The sequence below is a fragment of the Vicia villosa genome, linkage group LG1 (assembly GCF_029867415.1).
Source record: "Vicia villosa cultivar HV-30 ecotype Madison, WI linkage group LG1, Vvil1.0, whole genome shotgun sequence".
In the NCBI taxonomy this organism is placed as follows: domain Eukaryota; kingdom Viridiplantae; phylum Streptophyta; class Magnoliopsida; order Fabales; family Fabaceae; genus Vicia; species Vicia villosa.
In genome coordinates this window covers 200,150,830-200,169,973 of record NC_081180.1, presented here as the reverse complement: position 1 = coordinate 200,169,973, position 19,144 = coordinate 200,150,830, and positions in this window count along the sequence as shown.

Below are 19,144 nucleotides of genomic sequence, written 5' to 3'. Positions count from 1 at the left end.
AAATATATTAGAGGCGACTCTAGTTATTTTACGCGGTAGCGACAACTGCTAAGTTTAATTATTTGTTCAGTAGTAGATGTCCTAACATCCGATACGACATCAAATGTCTGTTACTAGAATTTTCAAATGGCATCAGAGTAGGAACCCTGCCTGTCTATTTCTGGGTGAGATCTAGGGACATAAATTCTGGTACTACGGACAAGTATGGAGGACTTGGGAATAGACCACTCATTCTGAATGGATCTAACTATGACTACTTGAAACCTCGTATGGTATCCTTCTTGAAATATTTGGATAGCAAGGCTTGGAGAGCTGTTAACAAAGGAAGGGAACATCCTGTGAAGAAAGAGAAAGATGGAACAACTGTGTTAATATCTGAAGAAGAATGGAGCAAGGATGAGGAAGAGTTGGCTCTAGGTAACTCTAAGGCTTTAAATGCATTGTTCAATGGAATAAATAAGAATATATTCAGACTTGTATAACACTGTGAACTGGCCAAAGAGGTATGGGATACTCTCAAAACCACTCATGAAGGTACTTCCAAGGTGAAGATGTCTAGACTTCAGATGTTAACTACTAAGTTTGAAAATCTAAGGATGAAGGAGGATGAGACCATCCATGATTTCTACATGAATATTCTTGAGATTGCCAATACCTCAGGAGCCTTAGGAGAAAAATGAAGGTAGATGAACTCATTGGTTCACCCCAATCATTTGAGATGGGTATGTGTGACAATGTTGAAAAGAAGAACAAGAGCATAGCTTTTGTATCAAACACTGAAGAGGACTATGAAGAAAGCAATGGTTGAAATGATGAAAATCTATCAGAAGCCATTGCCATGCTTGGAAGACAATTCAACAAATTTATAAAAAGAATAAATCAGAAGTCTAGACCAAATGTCAAGAACATTTCCTCTGACAACAGCAGGATCTATAATTCTAGTAGAAGATCCAAATCTGGAGAGAAGCTCAACAAAGGAAAAGGAATTTAGTGCTATGGATGTGAAGGCGATGGACACATTAGAGATGAATGCCCCACTTACCTCAAGAAGCAAAATAAAGGGCTATATGTCACTAGGTCTGATGGAGATTCGGAGAGTGAGTCTGAAGGGGAATCTGTAAAACTTGTCACAACACTAACCATTGTATGTGCATCTGACGATGGTTCCAGTGAAGATGAGCTGACCTTTGATGAACTTGCAACCTCATACAAAGAGTTATGTGTCAAGAATGCTAAAATGTGTAAACAAGGGGAGAAGGAAAAGAAACTCATAAAGGAGTTGGAAGCTGAGAAGAAAGAGCATCTTGCAACCATAGACTCACTCAATGGTTCAAGAGGTCAAATTCTGAAGATCACATGTCAAACCAGATGTTAAGACCAATGTTACAACATCATGGAAACAGGGGGGTGAACCAGACAAAGAGGAAATGTCAAAGATGGAGATGTCACTACTGTGGAAGAATTGGACACATAAAACCATTTTGCTTAAGACTGTATGGTTATCCTAGTCAGACACCTCAGGACAAACCTAAGCAGAATGTTCCTGTCAAGAAACAACAATGGGTTACTAAAGCTACTGCCTTAATAGCCCGCACTTCCCTGAGGGTATCAGCCAAAGAAGACTGGTACTTTGATAGTGGTTGCTCAAACCACATGACTGGAATAAAGAACCTATTGGAAGATATCAAACCTCATTCCACTAGCTATGTGACCTTTGGTGATGGAGCAAAATGAGATATCAAAGGGGTTAGGAAGCTATAATATCCTGGAGTTCCAAATCTGGACAATGTACTGCTGGTAAAAGGACTGACTGCAAATCTGATCAGCATCATTCAACTATGTGATCAAGGCTTCAATGTCAGATTTACCAAAGATGAATGTGTAGTTACGAATGAAGAAAATGTGGAAGTCATGAAGGGATTCAGATCCAAAGACAACTGATACTTGTGGGAGCCTAAAACCCCTAGTTATTTCTCTGTATGCTTTATGGCAAAAGAAGAAAAAGAGGTCAAACTATGGCATCAAAAACCTGGACATCTACGTCTAAGAGGGATGAAGAAAATCATATCCAAGGATGCTGTAAGAGGAATCCTAAAGCTACAAATTGATGAAGGAAAAGTCTGTGGTGAATGTCAAGTTGGCAAGCAAACTAAGATTTCACATTGAAGCTAGCTACCTATATAGTTTTGGGCTGAAGCAATGAATACAGCTTGCTATGTTCATAATAGAGTCACATTGAAAAAAGGAACTTCTTCCATATTGTATGAAATATGGAAAGGAAGGAAACCTACTATGAAGTGCTTTCGTGTATTTGAAAGCAAGTGCTATATCTTGATAGATCGTGAACAAAGAAGGAAAAGGGATCCCAAAAGTGATGAAGTTTTATTCCTAGGATACTCTACAAACAATAGAACATATAGAGTATTCAACTCCAAAATAAAAGTCTCAATGGAATCCATCAATGTTATTGTTGATGACCAGCGTGAAGACTCCAATGTCATAAAGGATGTTGGAACATTTTTGAAAATCAAGCAGAAGGATCAGTCAAAATTGAAGACCTCAATGATACTCCTCCAAAATCTGAGTCTGAAGCACCCAACAAAGGACCTTCTATTAGAATTCAGAAAGATCATCCCAAAGAACTTATCATAGGAGATCCCAACAGTGATATAATTACTAGATCTAGAGAGATCATATCAAACTCATGCTTATCAAAAATTGAACTAAAAAATGTGAAGGAAGCTCTGACTGATGAGTTTTGGATCAATGCCATGCAATATGAATTGGAATAGTTCAAAAGAAATGAAGTATGGGAATTGGTTCTTAGACCTGAAGGAACAAACATTATTGGTACCAAGTGGATATACAAGAACAAGTTTGATGAAAAGAGAGTTATAACTAGAAATAAAGCAAGGTTGGCGGCTCAAGGCTATACTCAAGTTGAAGGGGTTGATTTTGATGAAACTTTTGCACCTGTTTCAAGACTTGAGTCAATAAGATTACTGTTAGGAGTAGCATGCATCTTGAAGTTCAAGTAATTCCAAATGGATGTAAAAAGTGCCTTTTTGAACGGGTACTTGAATGAGGAAGTGTATGTGGAACAACCTAAAGGATTTACTGATCCTAACCTTCCAAACCATGTATACAAATTAAGAAATTCCCTCTATGGATTGAAGCAAGCTCATAGAGCTTGGTATGAAAGATTGACTGAGTTCCTGACTATAAATTGCTACAGAAAAGGAGGGATAGACAAAACCCTCTTTGTGAAGGATGAAGGTGGAAAAATCATGATTGCTCAAATATATGTGGATGATATAGTCTTTGGTTGGATGTCAGATAGGATGTTTAGACATTTTGTCAAACAAATGCAATCTGAGTTTGAGATGAGTCTTGTTGGAGAATTAACATATTTTATTGGGCTACAAGTTAAACAAATGGAAGACTCCATTTTCCTCTCTCAAAGCAAATATGCCAAGACTATTGTCAAAAAGTTTGGAATGGATAATGCTAGCCACAAAAGAACACTTGCACCCACTCACCTAAAGTTATCTAAAGATGAAGGTGGTACTAGTGTAGACCAAAGTCTGTACAGGAGTATGATAGGGAGCCTGCTATATCTAACAGCTAGCAGACCTGATATTGCTTTTGGAGTTGGAGTGTGTTCAAGATATCAAGCAAAACCCAAAGTGAGTCACATAAATCAAGTCAAAAGGATTCTCAAATATGTTAATGGGACTTGTGACTATGGTATGCTATACTTTCATGAGTGTGAACCTATCTTATCTAGGTATTGTGATGCTGATTGGGCTGGAAGTGCTGATAATAGAAAAAGCACATCTGGAGGATGCTTCTTCTTAGGGAACAATCTCATGTCAGGGTTCAGTAAGAAGCAAAATTATGTTTCATTATCCACTACTGAATACAATGTCACACAGAATGTAATGACATTATACTGTGACAATCTTAGGGCCATCAACATATCCAAGAATCCCATTCAGCATAGCAGAACCTAGCATATTCATATTCTACATCACTTTATAAGAGAACTTGTAGAGGACAAAGTGATCTACTTAGAACATGTATCCACTGAATTGCAACTAGCTGACATTTTCACAAAGGCCCTTGATGATACTCAATTTGAAAACTTAAGGGGAAAGTTTGGAATATGTCTCTATGAGGAATTATAGCAATTAAAGTTATTAGGGAACAAGTATGTGGACAATTTAAATGACTCATATTCAAAATGGCTGCAAATTGGGCAAGGCTTTAAGTTCCCTCCTCATTTGAAAACTCACCTCTACGATCTCTTTTTCTCTCTCAAGATCAAACCATACCCTCATAATTGTTTCATCTTCCACACTCTCAATCACTTTCAGTAACCATTTTCTACCTTCTGTTCAGAGCTATACAAGATGTCTCAGCCATCAAAATCCTCCTCTCCCAAGACTGCATCCGACTCCACCCCAAGAACTCCAAATGTCAACTCTAATGTTGTTCTTGAAGTTGCTCCTCTGAGAATGGTGACCGCTGAAGATCTTCGTGTGAAGAAGCCTCGCTCTCCACATGCAAGAAGACCGAAAGAAGTTGTACGTGGTAAGACCTCTAACCCCTCATCTTCTATTCCTCATGAGGACCTGACGATGGAAGGATCAGAATATGTTCATCAGGCTATTACTCAGATAGTCACTAGAATCCTGGATGAATAACATAAGGTTACCGGGATTTTTGTACCTCTACAAACTGTGATTCCTGACTCCACTCAGAACCCTAAACCCAATGTTGCTCAAGAAGATGAAGATGTGCATAAGGATGTTGATGATGTTCATGGGAAGGATGATGATGTGAACATGTCTGATGATGTTCAACTGACTGAGGAAGAAAAGAATGATCATGATGTTCAAAGGGATGATGAAGTTGCTGATGTTGCTCAGTATGTCACTAACAATACTGAGGCTGGACCTTATGTTGATGCATGTAACAATGTTGTTGATTTTGATGATTTCGCCAAAAGTACCTCCACAGGTCCTATCAAGAGTAAGGTTGTGCCTAAGAGCACCTCTGTTGGCCCTACCAAATCTTGGGGCAAGGTTGTCCCCAAGAAAAGAAAGGCTCAAGCTGTTGATGCTCTGTTCTGTATTATTGTCTGATGTTTGGCTAAAACATATAATAGCAGCAAAAGGTATTCATTGCGAATCTTGCAAATATAAAAAGAACAAAACAGGTACAAGCAAGAAGTTATATGGAATTTCATGACATCAACTCATGACATCGCACCTGCAGAACTGGAAGGAAGATTCAGTTTGTTACTCAACAGATACAGGATATTCGTAGAATATTTTGTAATCCTATGTGGCACAAATTTAAAGGTCAAAAGAATATTTGAAGAATCAGATCAGAAGATTGAAGATTCAGGAAGAATCAGAACAGAAAAATAAAGATTCAACAGTTTCTAATTTAGGAGATAAATTAGGAAACTCGTGATTAAAAGACCTTGATCATAGTAGAAGATTTCTGCAGATTTGTAACAGCAAGGAGTGCTGCGATTTGTAAGCCCAAGTCCAATTGGGAATAGGTTATAAATAGAAATCGTTGTAACCTAGTTTTATATAGAAAACCTTGTTTAGAAACGATGTAGTCATTAGGGTTGCTATAGGTAGACCACCCAGGTTGTGGGATGGATGCCATGTCCTTCTCGAAACCTGTAGGTAAGAGAAGTGATTGTCCTCACTCGAAACCTGTAGGTAAGAGTTGAGTATTGTATTCTTGATCGAAGTTGTCAAGCAAGATCAAGTTATTGTTCATTGTTAATTGAGTAAATAGTTGTTGTAGGGTTGTAACAGTTAGGTATCACTAGGGAATGAGCAGAGGGTCTCTTGTCTTGGATGGAGGTCTGAGATAAAGGTTGCATTGGGTAGTTACTAGGTAAACCAGAGGTTGTTTATCTGTAGACCTGAGGTTGTTTACATAAAATAGTACTACTGATAGTGAAATCTTCTTCCTGGCTTGGTAGCCCCCAAAGTAGGTAGTTAGACCAAACTAGGTTAACAATTAACTGTGTTACTTATCTTCTGCATTGTGTTGTTTGTTCAGTCATGGATGTTATAACATCGTTAATAACATCAGGTTCAGAAGTGTTAGTTATTCCTTTACAGAACCATATAATCTTTACAATCTGGTTATGTTGACTGAACATATGTGATCCCAAGTATCATTGACTCCTGTTTAAGGGAAATTAAAAATTTGGGGATCTCTCTATTCTGCCTCTGCTACATTAATAACAGATCAGATGTCTTTTATACTTTTTGATGTTATCACAAAAAGGGGGAGAAGCGTGATAATTGAATTGATTTATAATATCAGTTGGTGGGCTTAAGTCTCAACATTCCTAACTATTATATTGCAAGTTTTCTATCTTTGATAGTTTTGCAGGAATGTGATACTCTGAAAAAGCTCAATATGAGAAGAAGCAAAAAGGGGAGAAGCAAATATAAAGAGAAGCATATCTGAAGAAAAATCTCTCAAAGAGTGAAGCAATCAAGCTTAATGTTCTGATACATTTCAAGCTCTTTCAAGCTCTGATACAAGCAATACATTAAAGTGCTCTGATACAGACCTTGCTATGATTGCTTTGATAAAAGAAGTTTCAAGATCAGAAAAAAGCTATGACCTTATACAAGAAATTTTATGCTCTGATTCAAGAAGCCATGAAGCTCTGATAGAAGCAAACCTTCTTGTTGTTCAGAAAAGCCAAAGTGATCTCAGAGAGAAATTCAAAGCTCTGAAGCTGTCCATTGGAAGCTCTGAAGTGAAGCTCTGAATAATCTGAAGTTCAAAGTTCAACGTGAAAGTCTCAGCTGAAATTGAAAAATACTCAGGGAAGTCTTTTATTTATAAAACCTTCTAGTATTAATTTCAGAGGGAGATTGTTAATCTCAGGGGGAGACATATTCACACACTCTGATAATATGCTTAACGCTATATCTCTGTATTTTCTTTTTCATCTGATATTCTAGATACAAATTCATATCAATTCTGTATGTTTTTGTCATCATCAAAAAGGGGGAGATTGTCAGAACAAGAAATGTTCTGATCAATATTCTTAGTTTTGATGATAACATTATATATGAATTTTGTATAAGAGAATGTGGTACTCTAATTATTCGCGATTTCCATTTCAGGAAAAGTATAAAAGAGTATGCACAAATCAGCGTTCAGAAGCACTGACCCCGAAGTTCTGGATGGCTTCATCAGAACATGGCCTGGCAAGACATCAAAAGATGCTCCTGCTGAATCAGAACATGAATTGGAAAGCATCAGAAGATGGCAGTCAGAAGTAAAAGCTCTGAAGCTCTAATGGTATCACGCTCAAAGCACTTCAAAGTCTGAAGACAGAAGTTGCATCTGCACCAAAGCTGAAGACTCTGAAATTCAAACGTCTATTCTACACATTCTGAGTCCAGAAGAAAGTACAAGTACAAAAGGCTATAACACCAAATCTCTAACTGACAAAAGGAACGTGAGAAGCTACAAAAGGCAAAGTCAGTAAAAGCAATGAAAGCATGGCTCGAGGTAGTTAACAAAAGTGTGAAACATTAAATGCAGCGTTGTACTATTCACGCAAAGCATTAAATTCTCCCAACGGTCATTTCCTCTCAGCGCCTTTAAATAGAAGTTGTGATTCAGAAGCAGTAACAACACTCTTGCGCAAATACACCGAAACGCTATCAAACAGAAAAGCTAAGAAGAACTTCATCTTCAACCTCACAACTTTGTAATATCTTAGTGAGTGTTAAGAACTAGAACTTAATAGAAATATCACTTGGTGATTACAGCTTTCTTAGAAGCAAATTAAACTCTTGTAATATTTATTTTACATTGATTGTAAAAGGATTTCTTAGAGTGATCAAGTTGTGATATGTAGACTCTAGAAGACTTAGAGGGTATCTAAGTGGAGAACCATTGTAATCAGTTTGATTAGTGGATTAAATCCTCAGTTGAGGTAAATCACCTTGTCTGGGGTGGACTTGAGTAGTTTAGTTAACAACGAACCAGGATAAAAATGATTGTGTCCTTTATTTTTATCTACCATGTTTGAGAAGTTACACTTATTCAATCCCCCCTTTCTAAGTGTTTTTCACTCCTTCAATTGGCATTAGAGCGCCGGTTCTAGGTGCAAGCACTTAACCGTGTTAGACAAAAGATTCAGGGAGAAAAACACAAAATCAATATTGTTGAAACAACTTCTTCTACTCCTCCTGAGCAAAACAATGCTAACAATGGAAGCAGTAGCTTCAATGGTTACAATAGATCACATGTCTTTGATGGTGAAAACTTTGAGTATTGGAAGGATAGACTTGAAAGTTACTTTCTTTGTCAATATGGTGACTTATGGGACTTAGTGTTGTACGGTTACACACGTCCTGTAAATACTCGTGGAGTCAAGAGTACAAGACAAGCTATGAGTGATGACCAAAAGAAAGAATTCAAGAATCATCACAAGTCAAGGACTAAATTGTTAAATGCTATCTCTCATGCTGAGTATGAGAAAATAACAAACAGAGATACTGCTCATGACATCTTTGAATCTCTGAAGATGACTCATGAAGGAAATGCTCAAGTCAAGGAGACAATGGTTCTGGCTCTAATCCAGAAATATGGAGCATTCAGAATGGAAGATGATGAAAACATTGAAGCAATGTTCTCTAGATTCCAAACTCTAACTGCAGGATTGAGAGTGCTTAACAAGGGATACACAAAGGTTGGTCATGTTAAAAAGATAATCAGAAGTCTTCCCAGAAGATGGGGACCAATGGTTACAGCATTCAAGCAGAAGATGGGGACCAATGTTAAAAAGATAATCATAAGTCTTCCCAGAAGATTGCCATGAATCTAAATGAAGTATATCTGGAGGAGCTGATAAGTTCCTTGAGGAGTCGTGAGATTGAGCTGGATGCAAATGAGTCTCAAAAGAAAGGTAAGTCTATTACATTAAAATCTAATAATAAAAAATGAACCAACGCTTTTAAGGCAGAAGCAGAAGAATCTGACGAGTCAGAGTCAAAAGAAGAAGAAGATGAATTATCTCTTTTATACAATGGAGTAAATCAACTCTGGAAGAGCAAGCAGAGAAGATTCAAGAACTTCAAGAACTTCAAGAGGCCTGAAAAAGGAGAATTTTCTGAACATAGAAGATCTGGCAAGAAGAAGGTAACGTGCTATGAATGCAAGGAACCTGGACACTACAAGAATGAATGTCCAAAGCTTCAGAGGGAAAAGCCCAAGAAAATATTTGAAAAGAAGAAATGTTTAATGGCTACTTGGGATGACTCAGATTCTTCTGATCAAGAGTCAGACTCTGAAGATTAGCAAGCCAACATAGCACTCATGGCAACAGTTGAAGCTGGTGAAGAGTCTACTTCTGATTCAAACTCTGATAAGGTATTTTCTGAACTTACTAGAGATGATCTAGTTTCCATCTTATCAAAACTTCTGGAAGTTAAGAGTCAACTTAGTATCAAATATAAAAAGCTTAAAAAGCTCTTTGAATCTGAAACTAAGAGACTTTAAATAGAAAACTCTGAACTTAAGGAAAAAGTTTTAAAATTAACTAAAGATGCTGAATCATCTTCAAGTTCAGAAAATTATATTCCAGGCACAAACAATATTCTGAAAGAATATGACTTGAGCTTCAGAAAGTTCTTATCTAGAGGTATAGGCAGAAGTCGGCTAGCCTCTATGATATATGGTGTAAGTGGAAACAAGAGAATAGGTATAGGCTTTTAGGGTGAAACCCCATATAAATTTGAACTTGTTGATGAGATGATTATCAAATACAAACCTTTGTATGAACAGTTCAAGTATGGCCATTCTCATTATATCAAGCACACTGTAATACGGTGAACTGACTTTTTATCGAAATGTTGCGGATAGCAAGAGTCGCCACCGACTTTTATTTTATCCAATTGGAAAGGCAAAAAGAACAGGAAATACCTTTGAAAAGACTTTGAGTTCGGGGGGTAGGTTATACAAAGGGAAGGTGTAAGGCACCCTTTGCATCCATGGTTATCCATGGGCTCTTAATTGCTTAGCTCACTTTGTTTGTTTGAATTGTTTGAAAAGTGTCGTGGGTGAATAGTAAAAAGATTTCGTTAAGGACATTAGCTTGTAAATAAGCGTAGCCTTGTTTGAAAGTATTTGAAAAGGAGGTGTGAAAAGCATTTGATTTTGATTTGAATGGAGCAAACAATTAAGAACTACCTACCCTAAGTTGTCTTTCTTGTTCTTTAAGTCTTTCGGGCGAAAGGATCTATCCATACCATGAGAGGGCAGGGAGTCTTTCAATTGGATGTGCGGGTCATCGAGAGTCATCGTTCGCCATGAGACTGTCCCTACCATAAAGAGGGCAGGTAGTCTAAGGGAAGGATATAATAGTCATTTAGGCAACAGTAAGGATACCTTAGCAATTGAAGGGACTATCATCATTTATCGAGGCAACATCGAGGGACGAGATCATTCTATCGTAGGCAACTCGAAGGGACTATGATCTTTTTTCCGAGGGACTATGATGATTTGAATTTGTAGGCAGCATGTGCTAAGGTATCCCTACGCTCAAAGGGACTTGACTATTCTGTTTTAATTGAAAGGCAACAGGCAGCATAAGAAGGGTTACCTCGAAGGTGGGTGTGTGTAGCAATCACGTGGTTCAAATTCAGGTATGTTATCTTGTATTAGATGAGCTATATTCGATTACTTGTTATCACTCCCTATTTTACTAACCACGCAGTTTAATAGTATACAAGAAATTTAAAACAGTTTAATGGTCCTACATTATTACAATAAACACCTGTGAATGCGGGAAAATAAAGGCAGGAAAATAAACCTACTTAAACTATTACATCCTGTGAGCAGTTACATAATATGGCAACAACTTGTGCGGAAACCACAAGAAATAATTAAGTAGATGATAAGCATAATAAAAAGGCAGATATAAAAAGGCAAAAATAAAAATAAAGGCAAATGATTTAAAAAGGCATGCGACAATCATAGAGCATGAGGTGAGAAGAGAAATCGCGTTTGAAAAACGTAGTTAAGGAAAATCAAGGTTAAAAACCTTATGGCTAAATTTTTTAAGGGTAAAATCCTGGTTGACGGACAACACCTACCAAATATGTGATCTAGGATTAGGTGGCAAGAGTTGGTGATAAAATTTAAATTTAATAATTATTATCAAAACCTAAAACTAAATATTAGCCTAAAATCCTATTTGATTAAAATTACTTAACTTAAATTAAACCCTAGTAATTAAATTATTTAACCTAAATTAGTTATCTAATTATTTAAACTAAATTAAATTAATTATCTAATCTAAAACTTAATTTTATTAAAATAGAAAAAGGTTTATTATTTTTACAAAGTTAAAGAAAAAAGAATTAATTAAAAAAAGTTTTTAGTTAAAGAGAATTTAAAATAAAAAGTAATTAAAATCAATTAAGAGAAAGAATAAAAATATTAAAAACCTGGCGCAGTTAATCTGGTATGGAAAGGTTATTGAAGGAGCACCATGGAGCGCCTTGTCTGGACCGTCAGATGTGAATTGGCAGAGATCCTATGGTGCTTACTTGAGGGTGCGTTGTGATCCCCCCTAGGTAGTGAGCATACAATCCTGAAGTTTAATTCAACAAAAACAGAATTTGTAGGGACGGGGAATCGATCCCACGCCCTTCTCGTTGCCAGCGATGAACATTTTCCACTTGAGCCAAGTTTACAATCTGTAATGAATGACAAACAAAATAAAAAAGTAGTGAAACGTGTATTCAAGGGACAGTCAGTGCAAAAGTCCAAGTGGGACCCTATTGACTCGCGGTTAGCCAATCAGTGATGGAGAGAGGAATGGCTTCGGTTGACTGACGAATGAGAGAGTTGCGCGTGGGATACCAAACCAGAAGCACTGTTCATCGTTATCCTCAAAGTATTAGCTACGATTTCACCCTCCATTCTGCTTCCATTTAGCCGCGAGGTCTTCATGGTGATATTCTGCAAAATCGAACTCAATGAATTTATGTTAAACAACAAAAATAAAACGCCCAGATCTTCTAATTCGGTCCTTGCGAATGCGATAGTGGTATCTGTTTGTCTTTTAAGCGCCTAAATTCGTGAGACCGAACCATGAGAGCTTGGTGCCCTAGCCATGGTGTTGCTTCGTTCTGGCGTTAAACCCTGCAAGTAATGGTTCCAATCGACTCTAAAAAGCGTCATGAACTCAAATATAAGGTTAGCATGAATTAATATACAAAGATATGCAAGAAACAAAAATCAGAATATGAGCGAGAATGATGGTCACGATATACATATCTTGGACGTCGCAGAACTTGGATCTTGATTCAATATTACCCCTTGGCACCTCCAGAGCGAATTAGAATGGATGGAAGAGGTTGTAAGTGGCTGCAACTTGTTGTTACGAATTGCCCTAGTTTGCAAAAATTCTTAATATTTTTGAGTGTGTTCTTGGAGGTAGCTAACCCTTATTTTTTCATCCTCTATTTCTGATTTATTGTTGTCTTTATATAGAGGAGGATTTAGGTCAAAAAGAAATCCAAAAGATCCATGATTGAATGAGAAATATTTGATTGAACAAATCATGCAAAATTTGATATTTTTGGTTCCAATCATATCCCTTTCTCTCTCCACGAATTTTTCTTGATTTTTCCTAAATATATTTCTCCATATTTGATAGAAATATAATCCCATGCAAATCTTTGATTATTTCCCTTATTTTATTTAATTTAAATTGAATTTAAGTGATTAAATTCAAAATAAAAATAAATAAGAATAATAAAAATGGACATAAGGGACTATGGGTCATGGATGGTCTATGGATCAAGTTTAAGAACCAAAACTTAGGCCCATGGGTCCAAAAGATCAAAATTATTCACTTTGCACTTCATGCATTTTTCTCAATTTTGCCCAACTTGCACAAGCCATAACTCACTCAATAATTATCATATGGAGATGATCTCCGACTTTTAGAAAGCACAAGATGTCCTCTACAAGCCACTTTGGTATATATTTTTTATTTGGAGATTTTATCTCGATGATATTGCACCTGACAAAAAAACAGCTTTTGGCGATCTTATAGAAGGACCTATAATGTTTTGACTTATATCTCTTATGCGGAAGCATTTCTTGACCTTGGGCCCAACATCAAAGTTGTAGAGAATTGAATTTCCTTGAGAACGAGCTTTTGTTGAGGAATTTCTGATGTTCCATGTGGGAGTTATGGCTGGTCAAAGTTCAGTTGACTTTCTACTTTGAAAACCCTAATTTAGAAACTTTTGAATTTGTTGATTTCTGATCTTTCCTTGATGAACCATGGTCAATTCTTGATCAAATAATGAATGATAATTCAAAATAAGGTTGTTGACAAAAAATTAGGAATTTTGACTGTATTTTGACCACAGTTGACTCTTAGGTCAAACTAGTCGACTGTTGACTTTTTGAGCAATTGATTGATCAATCTTTTGAATCAGGGCTTGCAATTTGGCATGAGGATACTTTGAGACATATGAGAGTCCATGAAGTCCACTTGAGGTATCAGAAGTTGATTTTACTTTGAGAAGTCCAAAACCCTAGTTTGGAGGCTGTTGTTTAGGAGATAGACTGCATGTTTACTTCTTGTATATCTTTGAGCATTTGAAAGTCAGATGGACTGAAATATGGATAAATATGTTGGGCAAATTTTAGGGTATGACAGCTGCCCCTGTTCAATTTTCTTAAACCTGAAGATGTAGATTGGCCTGTGTGTCATCCGGGCGTTTCTGACTAGAATACCTAAGAAATTTGCCCTGGCTGAAGCAGGGACTTTTGCCGGAGATGTGCTTGAAGATGCCATCTGATATGGATAAATACGAGATTCAGAATAAGGCGTACGTTATACTATATCCGAGCTCGAAGTATTGAGAAGTGTTTGTTGGTGATGGGCTTAAAGATGCCATCTGGGCGTTTGATAGGAAATTTATTGGAGATGGGCTTACAGATGCCATCTGAATATTGGGAGTGTGAAGTGAATTAATTATAGTGATTCTATTGTCATGACTCCATTGTCATATTGTCGTGACTCGATTGCTGTGACTTCGTCGTCGTGACTTCATTGCCATGATTGTTTCTGAACTGAATACTGGGATTAGATATGTGACTTAATCGTCGTGACTCCATTGTCGTGATTCCATTACGGTGACTCAGTTGTCGTGATTCCATTATCGTGACTCAGTTGTCGTGATTCCATTATGGTGACTCAGTTGTCGTGATTCCATTATCGTGACTCAGTTGTCGTGATTCCATTATCGTGACTCAGTTGTCGTGATTCTATTATCGTGACTTAGTTGTCGTGATTCCATTATCGTGACTTAGTTGTCATGATTCCATTATCGTGACTCAGTTGTCGTGATTCTATTATCGTGACTCAGTTGTGGTGACTCCATTGTCGTGGTCTTTTCTGAATTGAGTGTCATGATTAAGTCTGTCTCTTTCTTTGATCGTGTCAGTACCGTTCGTAATACCTGAATTAGATCTTGGAAAGATGATCGTGTCTACACCGTTCGTGATGGTAGAATTAGATCTCTTAGAGTTGATCGTGTCAGCACCATTCGTAGTAACTGAATTAGATCTTTGAGAATGATCGTGTCACCACCGTTCGTAGTAAATGAATTAGATCTTAGAGTGTTGACCGTTACGGAACCGTCCGAGGTTACCGCTTTTAGATTTTGAAAGTTGATCGTTATGGAACCGTCTGAGGTGTCCTCTTAAATGATAATCATTACTGAACCGTCTGAGGTTTCCGCTTTAGATTTTGAAAAGTGGATTGTTTAAGGAACCGTCCGAGGTATCGACTTAAATTTGAAGGTAGATTGTTTAAGGAACCGTCCGAGGTATCGACTTAAATCTGAAGGTAGATTGTTTAAGGAACCGTCTGAGGTATCGACTTTAAATTTGAAGGTAAATCATTTAAGGAACCGTCTGAGGTATCGACTTAAATCCGAAGGTAGATCATTAAGGAACCGTCCAAGGTATTGTCGCGGGCGAAAAACCGTTTTGTTCCTCTTTTTTGTGGGATGAGACACCTGATGCCTTCTTTGGGCTCGAGTGCTCATAAAAATGATTTTTCTTTGTTTCGACCAAACTTTTTATTATTTCCAAAAGAGGAAAAGGAAAAAAAGCTGCAATAACCTAAAAGTGGGGGGAGATCTTGGGTAAGAGGGTTGGTTATACAAAGGGAAGGTATTAGCACCCAACGTATCTGTAGTACTCTACAGGGTTCTTTATTGTTTTTCATTCTATGTTACGGTGGAGGTTCTGTTGTGAAATAGGTGGGACCTAAGGTGTTTGTTTGATTATGCTCGCAAAGATCATCGCGATCCTCTGCATACATATCCCTTAGAGGGAATCAGAGCATCTGTAGCTCGGGGTCTACGGGTGCTAAGGTTTGAATGGTTTTTTTGTGTTTTGTTTTGCTCGCCAAGGATCGACCTTGTGCCTACGTATTCTCAAAGGGATGTTGAGAAAGTCAGAGCAATCGTAGTTCCCACTTATGCTAGTGGAAGCAAAGGAAAATAGACAAATGTCGTCTAAATGCTAGATGTATCTAATCTATATCATCACATACATCTGTTTGTTTTTTGTTTGGAAATCTTTTCATTATAAGCCCGGGGCCATGCCGCTTAGGGTGCTTAGAATGATAAAGATGTTTTTGTTTGTTTAACCAGCCTTGTGGCAAAAGTTTCAATGAAGTCAGCCTTGTGACAAAAACTTTGATTAATCAGCCAGCCTCGTGGCAAAAGTTTCAATGAAGTCAGCCTTGTGACAAAAACTTTGATTAATCATCCAGTACGGTGGTAAAACAGTTTGATTGATTAGCCAGCCTCGTGGCAAAAAGTTTGATTGATTAGCCAGCCTTGTGGCAAAAAAGTTTGATTGATTGATTGTTTGTGATGATATATAAGAGATACTCCTAGCATAGAGATGAAAAATGTCTAATCTCCTAGGGTATTTGGTTTTGGATATTGGGGGATGCTTATAAGAAGCCCGTGGGTCCTTGTACGAAGCCCAAGAGGAGGCTATCCGAGGGTCCTTGCATTGTAAGCCCAAGAGGAGGCTCTGGGAGGGACAATCGAGGGTCCTTGCATTGTAAGCCCAAGAGGAGGCTATGGGAGGGTCACTCGTTTGTACAAAGCCCAAGGGGAGGCATGGTATAGTTGGTTTGAGCTCTTAGAGCGATTTCACCGGGAAACCATACTCTATGTCCTAACCTAAACTAGGGAGATTCTTTGCACGAAGCCCAATAGGAGGCTATGGGGAACCTAGTGTTGTACTAAGTTGAACAAGCATATAACACAATCACAAGTATGAACAAGTACGAACAAACATGAACAAGTACATGAACAAATATGAACAGTTATACATATATGACAAAGTGTGTGTATATAATGGAGTTTATGAAGGAAATATACCTGTGAGCATGATCCATTTGTATACACAGGGGTTCAGGACTTACACTCGGGGAGAAGTCCACTTGAGTTTATTCAAAGCTATGTAAACAGGTATTTACAAAGGGGCTTGGGACTTATACCTACATGGAGGCCCATGGTATTTTTTGGGAAGATTTAAAGAAACCTTCATTTTTGGTTTGTTATTCAAAGTTAAAAAAACAGATTGAGATATGTACAAAAATGTGCGTGTACAATGAAATACCTAATTTCATGTACAGGAATGGGTATGTACAAAAGGGCTTGGGACTTATACCTACATGGAGGCCCGTGGTATTTTTGGAAAGTTTTGTTTCTTTGAAGTTTTGTTGTTTTGAAAACAGTTTGGAAAGTATTGTTTTGAAAGAGTTTTCTGTACAAAGAAAAACTGTATAAAAGAAAAAAGAGTGGGTCTTATACTCTCTAATATTCGAGAGGCCCCTGTTTTATTTTCATAAAACAGGGTGGATGGTTTTGAAAATGATTTGAATGATTTGAAAATTGTTTTGAAAAGATTTTGTTTTGAAGAATGTTTTGGAAAACTGTACAAAAAGAAAAGAAATGGGACTTATACTCTCTAATATTCGAGAGGCCCCACATCGTTTTGAAAATCAATTGATCAATTAAAAAGATTTAATCAATAGTTTCAAAAGGAAATGGTTTATTGTTTTTGAAAAGAATCGCGATCGCTCGTTTTAAAACAATTTGAATTTTGAAAGAAGTCAATTTAATCAAAAGATCATCCTCAAATAACACTTAGATGATTAGGGTTTGCTTCAAAAAATATTTACAAGTGATTAGGTTAAAAATTAAATGAAAAACAATACTTAAAGTAATTAAAAGCACTTAAAAATGTATCATTTTAAACCTAATTAAAAACATATTAAATAAATCTTTTTTTGTGATTTTTTTTTATATTCATAAAATATATGTGTTAAATGAGAGGTGTGTGAAAAATGAATGAAAAATGAATTGATTTGGTTAGTTAAATAATTAATTGAAGTTTGTTAAAAAAATGAAAGAAAAATAGTTGTAAAAAAATTGTTTTGGTCCCTAGAGGTGTTGAACCCACGCCCTTGTGTTTACCAGCCAAAACACTTGCCAACCCAGCTGCGCGCGCAGCTTGTTATTATAACAACTTCATTTAATTATATTTGAAAACTGATATTTGAAATTTATGAACAGAAAATGGCGCCAAGAACACCATCCCCATTTGATTTTGAAAATTCTTGAAACCGAACCAAATTGATCAAGTGAAGGGTCTATCTTGCTCGGTTTTGGACGAGGAACATGATGATAGCATTTAATTTCATTTATTTTCACTCTAAGATCATTAATTTTCTGGAAATCGCGAAGAACCCTAATTCTATGATTCAATCTGAAATCGTGTAGGTGCAAGTTATGATGCAATTGATTGAGGGTTAATGATCCTCATAGGTGCAGAAACAAGATGGTATATCAATATTTAGTTTATGATGCATGTATGTATGAGTTTGAAGTTCAAGAGAGCTTACCTTAAAAATGGAAAAACTGGAAATCGAATTCTGCAAATGAGGGATTCCAGATGTTGTTTCTTGATCTGAACACCTTCAGTGGACCTTATGGAACATGTTTGGATGTCTGGAACAATTTGAAAACCCCTTGATCAATCCATGGTACTCGATCTGCAGTATGGTTCAAGTGAGGATCAAGCTTAGTGATTTTGGAGTTACAGGTCAGGGATGATGATTGGGATAGCTCACATATGGTATATAGGATGTGTTAGAAGCATTAGTTTGGACAGAAATGAGCTTGTGTGGATTTTGGCATGATAAGGTTCTTTATATGCATATATGGAGGTGAGATGATGATTCTGAGTTTGAGGTGTTTTTGGAAGGTTTCAAAGGTTCAAACAACTTCCATATGGTATTTGGGAAGTGTTAGAAGCATCACTTTGCTTAGAACTTCAAAGGTTTAGAGGTTGAGAATTTTACCTCTTTTGAAAACCATGAAACTTGCATTCTAAGAAAGGAAGAGAAAACCTATGTTTATGAGGTTTTGGTGTGATTTGAAGAGTGATTTGAACCTCTATTTATAGGCCAAGGATTCTGAATGAAGAGCTTTGCAAGTTGATCAAAGAAGTGATGATTTGGCTTAAGAGATAAAATGGAATCTTTCACATTAAATGCAAATGGTTAAAAGTGACTTAACCATGGTTATTTCTCAAGCTTCTTATCCTCTTCCATTCTGATCTCAAATCAGCAAATATCTACCAATTATTGCATCTATGCATCATTACTTGGATCATTTGGCAAAATGGTTCATAACTTTGGCAAAATGACTTGAAATTTCAAGTGAAAAGTTCACTAATGTCAAAATTCAAAACCATGGCTACACTCCATATTTTTTTATGCTCTTTGACATTTTGGAAAGCTCATATTACATACTTCAAAACCCTAGTTGAAAGTTTCTTCAAACTCTTTAAGGAAATGGGTGAAAAAGATCCATGAACTTTGAGAAAAATGAAGTTTTAAGTGAAGTTTTCAAAAAGTACCAACTTTGAAGCTCCATATCTCTTAAATGGTTGATCTTATGGAAAAAAATTATATGTGTCAAAGTTGTTTATTGGATCAAAATCTACAACTTTC